The sequence below is a fragment of the Carcharodon carcharias genome, chromosome 4, assembly GCF_017639515.1.
Source record: "Carcharodon carcharias isolate sCarCar2 chromosome 4, sCarCar2.pri, whole genome shotgun sequence".
Classification (NCBI taxonomy): Eukaryota; Metazoa; Chordata; class Chondrichthyes; order Lamniformes; family Lamnidae; genus Carcharodon; species Carcharodon carcharias.
Window position 1 is genome coordinate 11,303,500 of NC_054470.1, and position 7,546 is coordinate 11,311,045.

Here is a 7,546-nt window from a genome sequence, read left to right on the forward strand (position 1 = left end):
TGCAGTTTCAAACACAGGCAAGCAATGTTATCTAAAATATAGAGGCAAGATAATGTTTCTTACTGACACGTTGAGCAGAATGTATCGATCTCACATGACTAGAATGGGTGACACATGTCAATTATAAAAAGAAATGAAAATCAGGATAAGCAATAGAGATCATTAATTTTTCCAATGCCTCCGGTTGTCCAAGCTTAAAATAATCATAGAATCATATAACACAGAAGGAAGCCATTTGGCCCATCATACCTGTGCCATCTTAAGGAAAGAGTAATATATTTTGATTATATTATGATTTGGGTACAGGAGGCAGATGCCTTGTGCGTAGCGGCCCTGCCTCTAAGGCCAGAGGTTCTAGATTTCAGTCCACTCCTGAGAAATTCCACACATGCCATTGTTAATATAAGGTTCATTGGCTCTGTACATAGTGTATACTAGGAGAATGATAATGGACAGGCCATGAATTGGCATGGAGGGTGTGAGGGGCCATGGGATGGTAATTGGGGTCTTGAATTGGCATTGAGTTGGCATGGGAGCTATAAGGGCCATGGTGGTGGGTGGTATGAATTGGCATGGTTGGGGCATGGAAGGGGCATGGGTAAGACCTTTTGAATTTACCTGTCAAAGGTTCCTGGATCCAGACTCCTCTGTGGGGCCATGAACCATGAGACACCCAGAAGCTGGCCCAACTCCACGAAAATTGCAGAGGGCTGGGAGATACCTACCCTTGCAATAGAGCCGGCCAGGCCAAGAGAGAGAGCCTGCATCCTTATCCAGTGCCAGCAAAAGTTCATAGGCTGGAATGGCAGCAGGAACCCCAGAATCGGGATCCCCCGATTTTTAAATGGTTCTGCAGTCGTTCCAACTCCGTGAAAATCCGGTTCAGTCTTTCTTTGAATATTAGTTACATAAGGACCTGATGTCTTAATCAAGGTCCTATTCCCAAACAAACATTTTAATTCAAAACCAGATCATTCTACATTGCAAGCTGTTTTCCTCTCAAATAATTTGGGTGATGTACTTTAAACGTATTGTTAAAGAAGCATCAACAAGCAAGGGTTTTTTGTGACGTTCTAAGAGGAAGTGTTTCAAGACCACAAATGATGAGCCTCTCCATCTTTCTGTCATTAAGAAAAATATACTTACATTGAGCTGAGCTCAGATTTAAGACCAGTCTCATTGTTTATTTCAACCCATTTCTCCTGTTTTCTTTAAAAGCTGTAGTTTTATTGGCTAAAGCCATGGTTTGTACTGCCTCTCAACAACATCCAAAAATAATTCTTAGGAGAAAAATGCTTCTAATATTAATACTATCTAAAATTCTTTGATAGGCAGTATGACGAAATGTCAGTTTTCTAAAACATTGTACCTTAATTGGTCTTATGGGTCCTAGACTGGAACCCAGCTTGATAGATCCTAACTTTTACTTTGTTTGGATATGCGGAGAGGGGCTACTGAACTGAGTCACCAAACTTTCAACAAAAGCATAAAACATTTATTAAATGAGAAAAGATGAACCATATTACAATATTTCTTCACCCACTATACCTTTACAGATTTGTAAGGATAACACAAGTTACAAAAGCTATCTTATACCCCAATGTTCACAGTAAGCACCGTCCATGTAAGCCAATTGGCAACATGTGGTCAGACACATCAGACTCTGAAACCAAGTGACATATGCCACCCCAGGTAGATGCTATGGATCGCTCCTCAACTTCCCCCAGACACTTGTTACACCGTGACCCAACCAGTCTCACTGCACAAGGGTTTCCAATCTCCACTCTCGAAGGACTTACTCTAGAACCTTTTGCCAAACCAATGCTTTCTCTCAGACACCTTCTGCAAGGCTTCACCTACAGGGTTTTGGACTCTCCTTCTGATGTTCCTCTCCTCCTGGGTCACCATATGCATTCAAGCTGTCTTCCACACACTGTCTCTCATCAACTCAGCTGTCAACAGTACACCACTGCTTCAAATGCCCATAGCAAAGAGTTACAGACCTTCAGCCATCTTGTTGGACCTTCTGGTGTCTTACAACCTGTACTCACTTTAAACCTGCCTTCTGCAGCTTTTGTCTCTTTAAATCTGAAGCTTGGAGCCTTTTCTCTCTGTCCCTCACTCTTAACTTCACTTAACAGAACATTTTTCAGGTTTCTGTCCTTTCTTTGATTAGAAGGTCTGCTTGGGACTTTCTCCTGCTTCTGTCTCACTCCTTTGGACTTGGGACCTTTTGGTTTTTTGGGGAAATATGCCATCACTCTGCAGTTCCCTCTTGCAGTGTTTGGTCTCTTTGGAGTCCTGTCTTAGTACTGAACTCAAAATTGTTATTTCTTTAGTTTTTCTGTATATTTTTATGGGAGGGACCTGCCTCTCTGGACCCCCGTTGCTAGGCAACAGCTCAGTTTCTCTACTCTTGTTTGGTTAACTTAGATGCTACAGTCATAAAACTCATTAGAAATGCAGGCAGCTTTTAAAGTGAAACTAAAATCAGCTTGGCCTTTCTTGACACACAGATACAGAAATACAAATCAAACTTAAACTTTAAAGCTAAAACTCATTCCTAACACCTACAGCTACCAATATAACTTACTTACACTTTCTATTTTTCCACCATAATTGAGAATAATGTTGTCTATAAATTGATATGCTGTGCTGTAAATGTTGTGAACATGTAAAATGTGAGTTAACCCATTTTGATATGAGCTGTTGTGGTAAGTAGTGAAAAATGGCTGTTTTTTTCAGATTGGAAGATGGTTTGTAGTGGAATTCCTCAGGGGTCAGTGCTAGGACCCTTGCTCTTCCTGAAATATATTAATGACCTAGTGATGTGCAGGGTATGATTTCAAAAATTGCAGATCATACAAGGATTGGAAATGTTGTCAGCTGTGATGGGGATAGTCTTGAACATCAAAAGGGCATAGACATGTTGGCAGTATGGGTAGACAAGGGGTAGATGAAGTTCAATCCAAAGAAGTGTGAGGTGATTCTTTTGCAGGGAAGACATGGTGAGGCAGCATAAAATAAAGGGAAAGCCTCCAAAGGAGGTGCAGGAACAGAGGGACCTCGGTATACATGTACATAGGTCATTGAAGATCACAGGGCATGTTGACAGAGCTGTTAATGAAACAAATAGTATCTTAGGCTTTATTAATAAGAGCATCAAGTACAAGAGTAAGGAGGTCATGTTGTACTTGTATAAGACACCAGTTAGGCCTCACCTGGAGTGCTGCATCCATTCTGGGCGCCATATTTGAGGAAGGATGTGAAAGCATCCAAGAGAGTACAGAGGAGATTCACAAGAATGATTCTAGGGATAAAGAACTATAGCTATGAGGATAGATTGGAGAGGTTGGGACTGTTTGCCTTGGAGAAAAGAAGGCTGAGAGGAGACTTGATAGAGATGTGCAAGATCCTGAGGGGTATGGACAGGGTTAATAATGAGAAACCGTTGCCACTCAAGTGAACATCAAGAGCTAAAGGGCACAGATGCAAAATAATTGGCAAAAGGAGTAAATGCGACTTGAGGAAAAATTTTTTCACCCAGAGGGTGGTTGGAGTCTGGAACAAACTTCCTGAAAGGGTGATGAAGGCAGGTTCGATTGAGGTATTCAAAAGAGAATTGGATTGCTACATGAAAAGAGAGTGTGCAAGGTTAAGGGGTAAGGCAGGGAAGTGGCACTAGGTGGAATGCTCTTTCAGAGAGCCAGTGCAGACTTGGTGGGCTGAATGCACCTTCTGCACTGTAAAGATACTGTGAATTGAACAGGTAGGAAGAAAAGAGAGTAGAAATGACCCAAATGTTCCATTGCTCAGGAAACCAGGTGGAAAATGAATTAATGATGAGCTATACAAAATCGACTTGTACCACATTGTACCACATTGAGGATGTTCAGCTTGGAGAGGAGTCATTTTCATCGCATCTTCATCATCAAGTTATGTGTTGTATTTTGATATAATTTAAGTAATGACATTATATATTTGTTACTCATGAATGGGAAATAAAATGTTTTAAGGTTGATACAGGAATATTGTGAATTTGAATTGCACCCTGTGATTTCTCAAAGCATATTTGCTTTAAATGACACTTATCACTGACAGTATTAGACCATGCCTCTACCATTTTAATCAACATCACATGAAGCCAGTGTCCCTTTAGCAGAATAGGATGCTGATCATTCTCCACTGGGGCGATTTGGAGCATAAAATTATAATTAAATAATGACTAGTGTGGCAGGGCATGTAGCTTTTACATTGGCCTGACCCTTGGAACTGTGCAACAATTTGCCTTGCAGGACTTTTAGTAATCTCATGTTACTGCTGCCACTTTTGTTATTCAAATTTCAGAGGTGAGGAAAGGGCACCCTCAACAAAAAAAACTTAGGCAGACATTTGAAAATATCAGTACCTTCAAAATTAACAAACATGCATCAAAATAGATCTCTCCGTGAGCTGCAGTCAGATTCACTGGGCAGAATTTTGCTAGCCCCAGGGTGGTAATAGTGGGCGCAGTTGGTGGGGCGAAGGGGGTGTGGAGGTGGTGGCGGTGTGAAAATAGCATACAGCCATCTGAAGTTTCCTCAGGGTAGGCAGGAATACAGACCGACTGCCTGCTGCAAGGCAGAGGTGACAGCCAATCTGCATATTTATAGCCCCAGTTAGTGGCCTCATGAGCATTTTGTCAGCCGCAGAGTGGCCTCCTGCCACATCTCAGTGGAGGCAGCTTCCCTGCAGCAGGCTGGGTGGTGGGAGACCCTTGAAGACAAAGACTCTATCCACACAAGAGGGGGCCCATTGGAATAAAAGGCTGCACCCATGACCCTAAAGCTGACACTGGAGGATGCTCCCCTCTGATCGGAGGAGCCTACCTGCTTGATCCGTCTAAAAAAAAAACATTGTCATTTTCACTCCACCGAGGATGCCTTCATTTTGAGACACGCTTTTATTCCCAGACCTGCCTCAGCAACTTACTCGGTGGAGCTGCCAAGGCTCCAGAGCTGCTGCTATTGTGGTAAGCCAGTTTGGGAGGCAGCCTCTGGGAAAATAGTTCTCGGCCTGGCTGCCGGCAAATATAGGCTCTGGATCCCATTCTGACCAGGGCCTGAAGCCCGTGGGAAAATCCTGCCCCAAAACCCTCTGTTTTACACATCTGTATAATCAGGGTGCAACGGCTTTATTCCTTCTCCCTATTGATCTGCAGCAACATTAGATCTTCTAATTCTTTGCATTTTATTGAAGTTATTTTTTAACATTTAAAGAAATCTTAAATGACTTCCTAGTTGTGCAGAGCCCTACATGAATCTGAATGTGATATCACAGTTAATAATGGGCATGACAGGAGTTTACACACAAGTGCTGAGCTTACTCATTTATTTTGAGATCAGTCCCATTGTTTAGACATGTTTTTTCCTCTACTTAACTGATTCACCCTGTTGGGGGGTCAATTGCTATAAACATGAATCTGTGGCACGGTTGTCTCTACAGCTAGTTATATAACAAATATGCTGTGAAAGTTATTTCTTAAACTCTTGATTTTTTTAAAAAATAAGAGCAGAAAATGCTGGGAAAACTCAGCAGGTCAGGCATCAACTGTGGAGAGAGAAACAGAGTTAACGGGTGAATTTTACAGGGGGTGCATACTGCTTTCTCCACCATCACCTCCTTCCACCCTGCCCCCACCAGTAGAAAAGTCAGCCTTGAACCCACTGACTCTAAAATGGGCTTCCTCTCAGCGATACAATGCTGGAGGTGGCCTTAACCAAGTGAGAGTGGGATACCCGCCCCCTCAGAGGCAGGAAGTCCCACCCCTTAGATCTGACTGGCTAGCAGCTGAGCAGTGAACAGCACCAAATCGCAGTACTGGCGGGACGACAAGCAGTCCTAAGAAGAAGATCCATAGATACTGGACTTCCAGGTAGGTCCAGGGTTTTTGGTTGGGGAGTGTTTAGAGACTCAAGAGGGCAGAGGGGTGGGGGGTTTGGGTTTGGAGGCCACGAGTGGAGGCACAAAGTGGCGGGGTGGGGAGTTACGATCATGGGAAAGGGTGGCCCGATGGGCATAGGGGACACCTCAAAGAAAGTACCCTCCCTTTCCTTTGCGTCTTTTAGCCCGAGTTGCAAAAGTAGCAGGCTGCCCCCTTGATTCTGCCTTCCCCAGCTGCAGGTGTTATTTATTTTAACTTACCGAACCATAGCTTTATTTGTTGTGTAGATACACTGGTAGTTTATGCAGTGCTGGAGGAAGCCATTGTGGAACGTCTGGGCTTTGGGGTGGTCACCTCGTGGAATCCATTACTGAATTGACGATACAATACCTTCAGGTGCCTCATGCGACCTGTAACAGTTGTGTTTCTCCTTTTGGCCTTAGCACTCCAGTTATACTTCCCCGTTCTCTTGTCAAGGAAGGCACATTTACCGCAGGCTGATTTCTGCACGTGAAATGCTTCAGCCCCACATCACCGGCAAAGAGTGCGGGTCTTGTTCCTCCTCTTACCAAAGGACGATGTTCCCTTCGTCATTTTCGCTGCGCGCTGGAGAGAAAATATTACATGAGTACACGATGACATTGGGACGCTTGCCTGACATCATTATGTGCTGCTTCACACTCAGGTGTATACCTGCACACCAAGGTGGCAATTCTGCCTCAGATTTCTATTGAATTCAAATTTTACCATCTGCCATCGTGGGATTCGAACCCAGGTCCTCAGACCATTACCCTGGGTCTTTGGAATATAGACCAATTGGCCATTAATTGGCCACTTAAGGGCCTCAATAGACCTATGGACGGACGGACTGGCTGACACCTTAACCATAATATGGGGGACAGCTGAGCGGTGGGTGGGTGGTGGACTGGCCGCCCATTTTATTTTACATGCCAACTCTGCCTACAAATACGCTGGTGGTGGGGGGGGGGGGCATAAAATACCACCGCCCCCCCCAACCCGGTATTTCAGGTAGTGCCCTTTAATCAATTTTGTTATGGATATAATAGGTTTCTGCTGATCCGCTCAATTTCTATTAGTCAATTATGCTGACCCGGACTTTACTGCAAAAGCATTGGCACCTCTGGCCAATTGCTATAAACGATGTTACAACTTGGCATTCTCTGGAAGCAGAATCCACTTAAAAAAGTAGATATGTTTAGCTGTGATTTCAGATTTTGTAGCAAAATAGTTAATAATTTAAAGGGAATACCTTGATAAAATATGTTTTCAGTGATATCAGGGTATATTTCATATTCTACATGATGTGCATTGCTGTAGGCAATGTGAGTGATTAAATCTTTATTACAATCCATGCCCTTTGTCATGAAGTGTTATTTGTCTTATCACCTTTTCATTATAGGACCAGTTTCACTTCGTTAGGATTCATTGAGAACATTTTTAAGTATAACCAGATCCATTATAATAGGATTTCAGTATATAGTGGAGTACAGACCCCACCACTTACACTGTGCCTGCATATGCCATACAGCCACCAATATCAGACAAATGGGGGTAACATTTCGTGATTGTCAAAGGCATTAGCCACAAAAATGCCACTTAAAC

At 43.2% G+C, this 7,546-nt stretch overlaps 1 pseudogene; it reads right to left on the reverse strand.

Annotated features, from left to right (window-relative positions):
* Positions 1 to 6,223: 6,223 nt before the first annotated feature.
* LOC121277257 lies at positions 6,224 to 6,517 on the reverse strand (annotated as a pseudogene).
* Between the last annotated feature and the right edge of the window lie 1,029 nt (positions 6,518 to 7,546).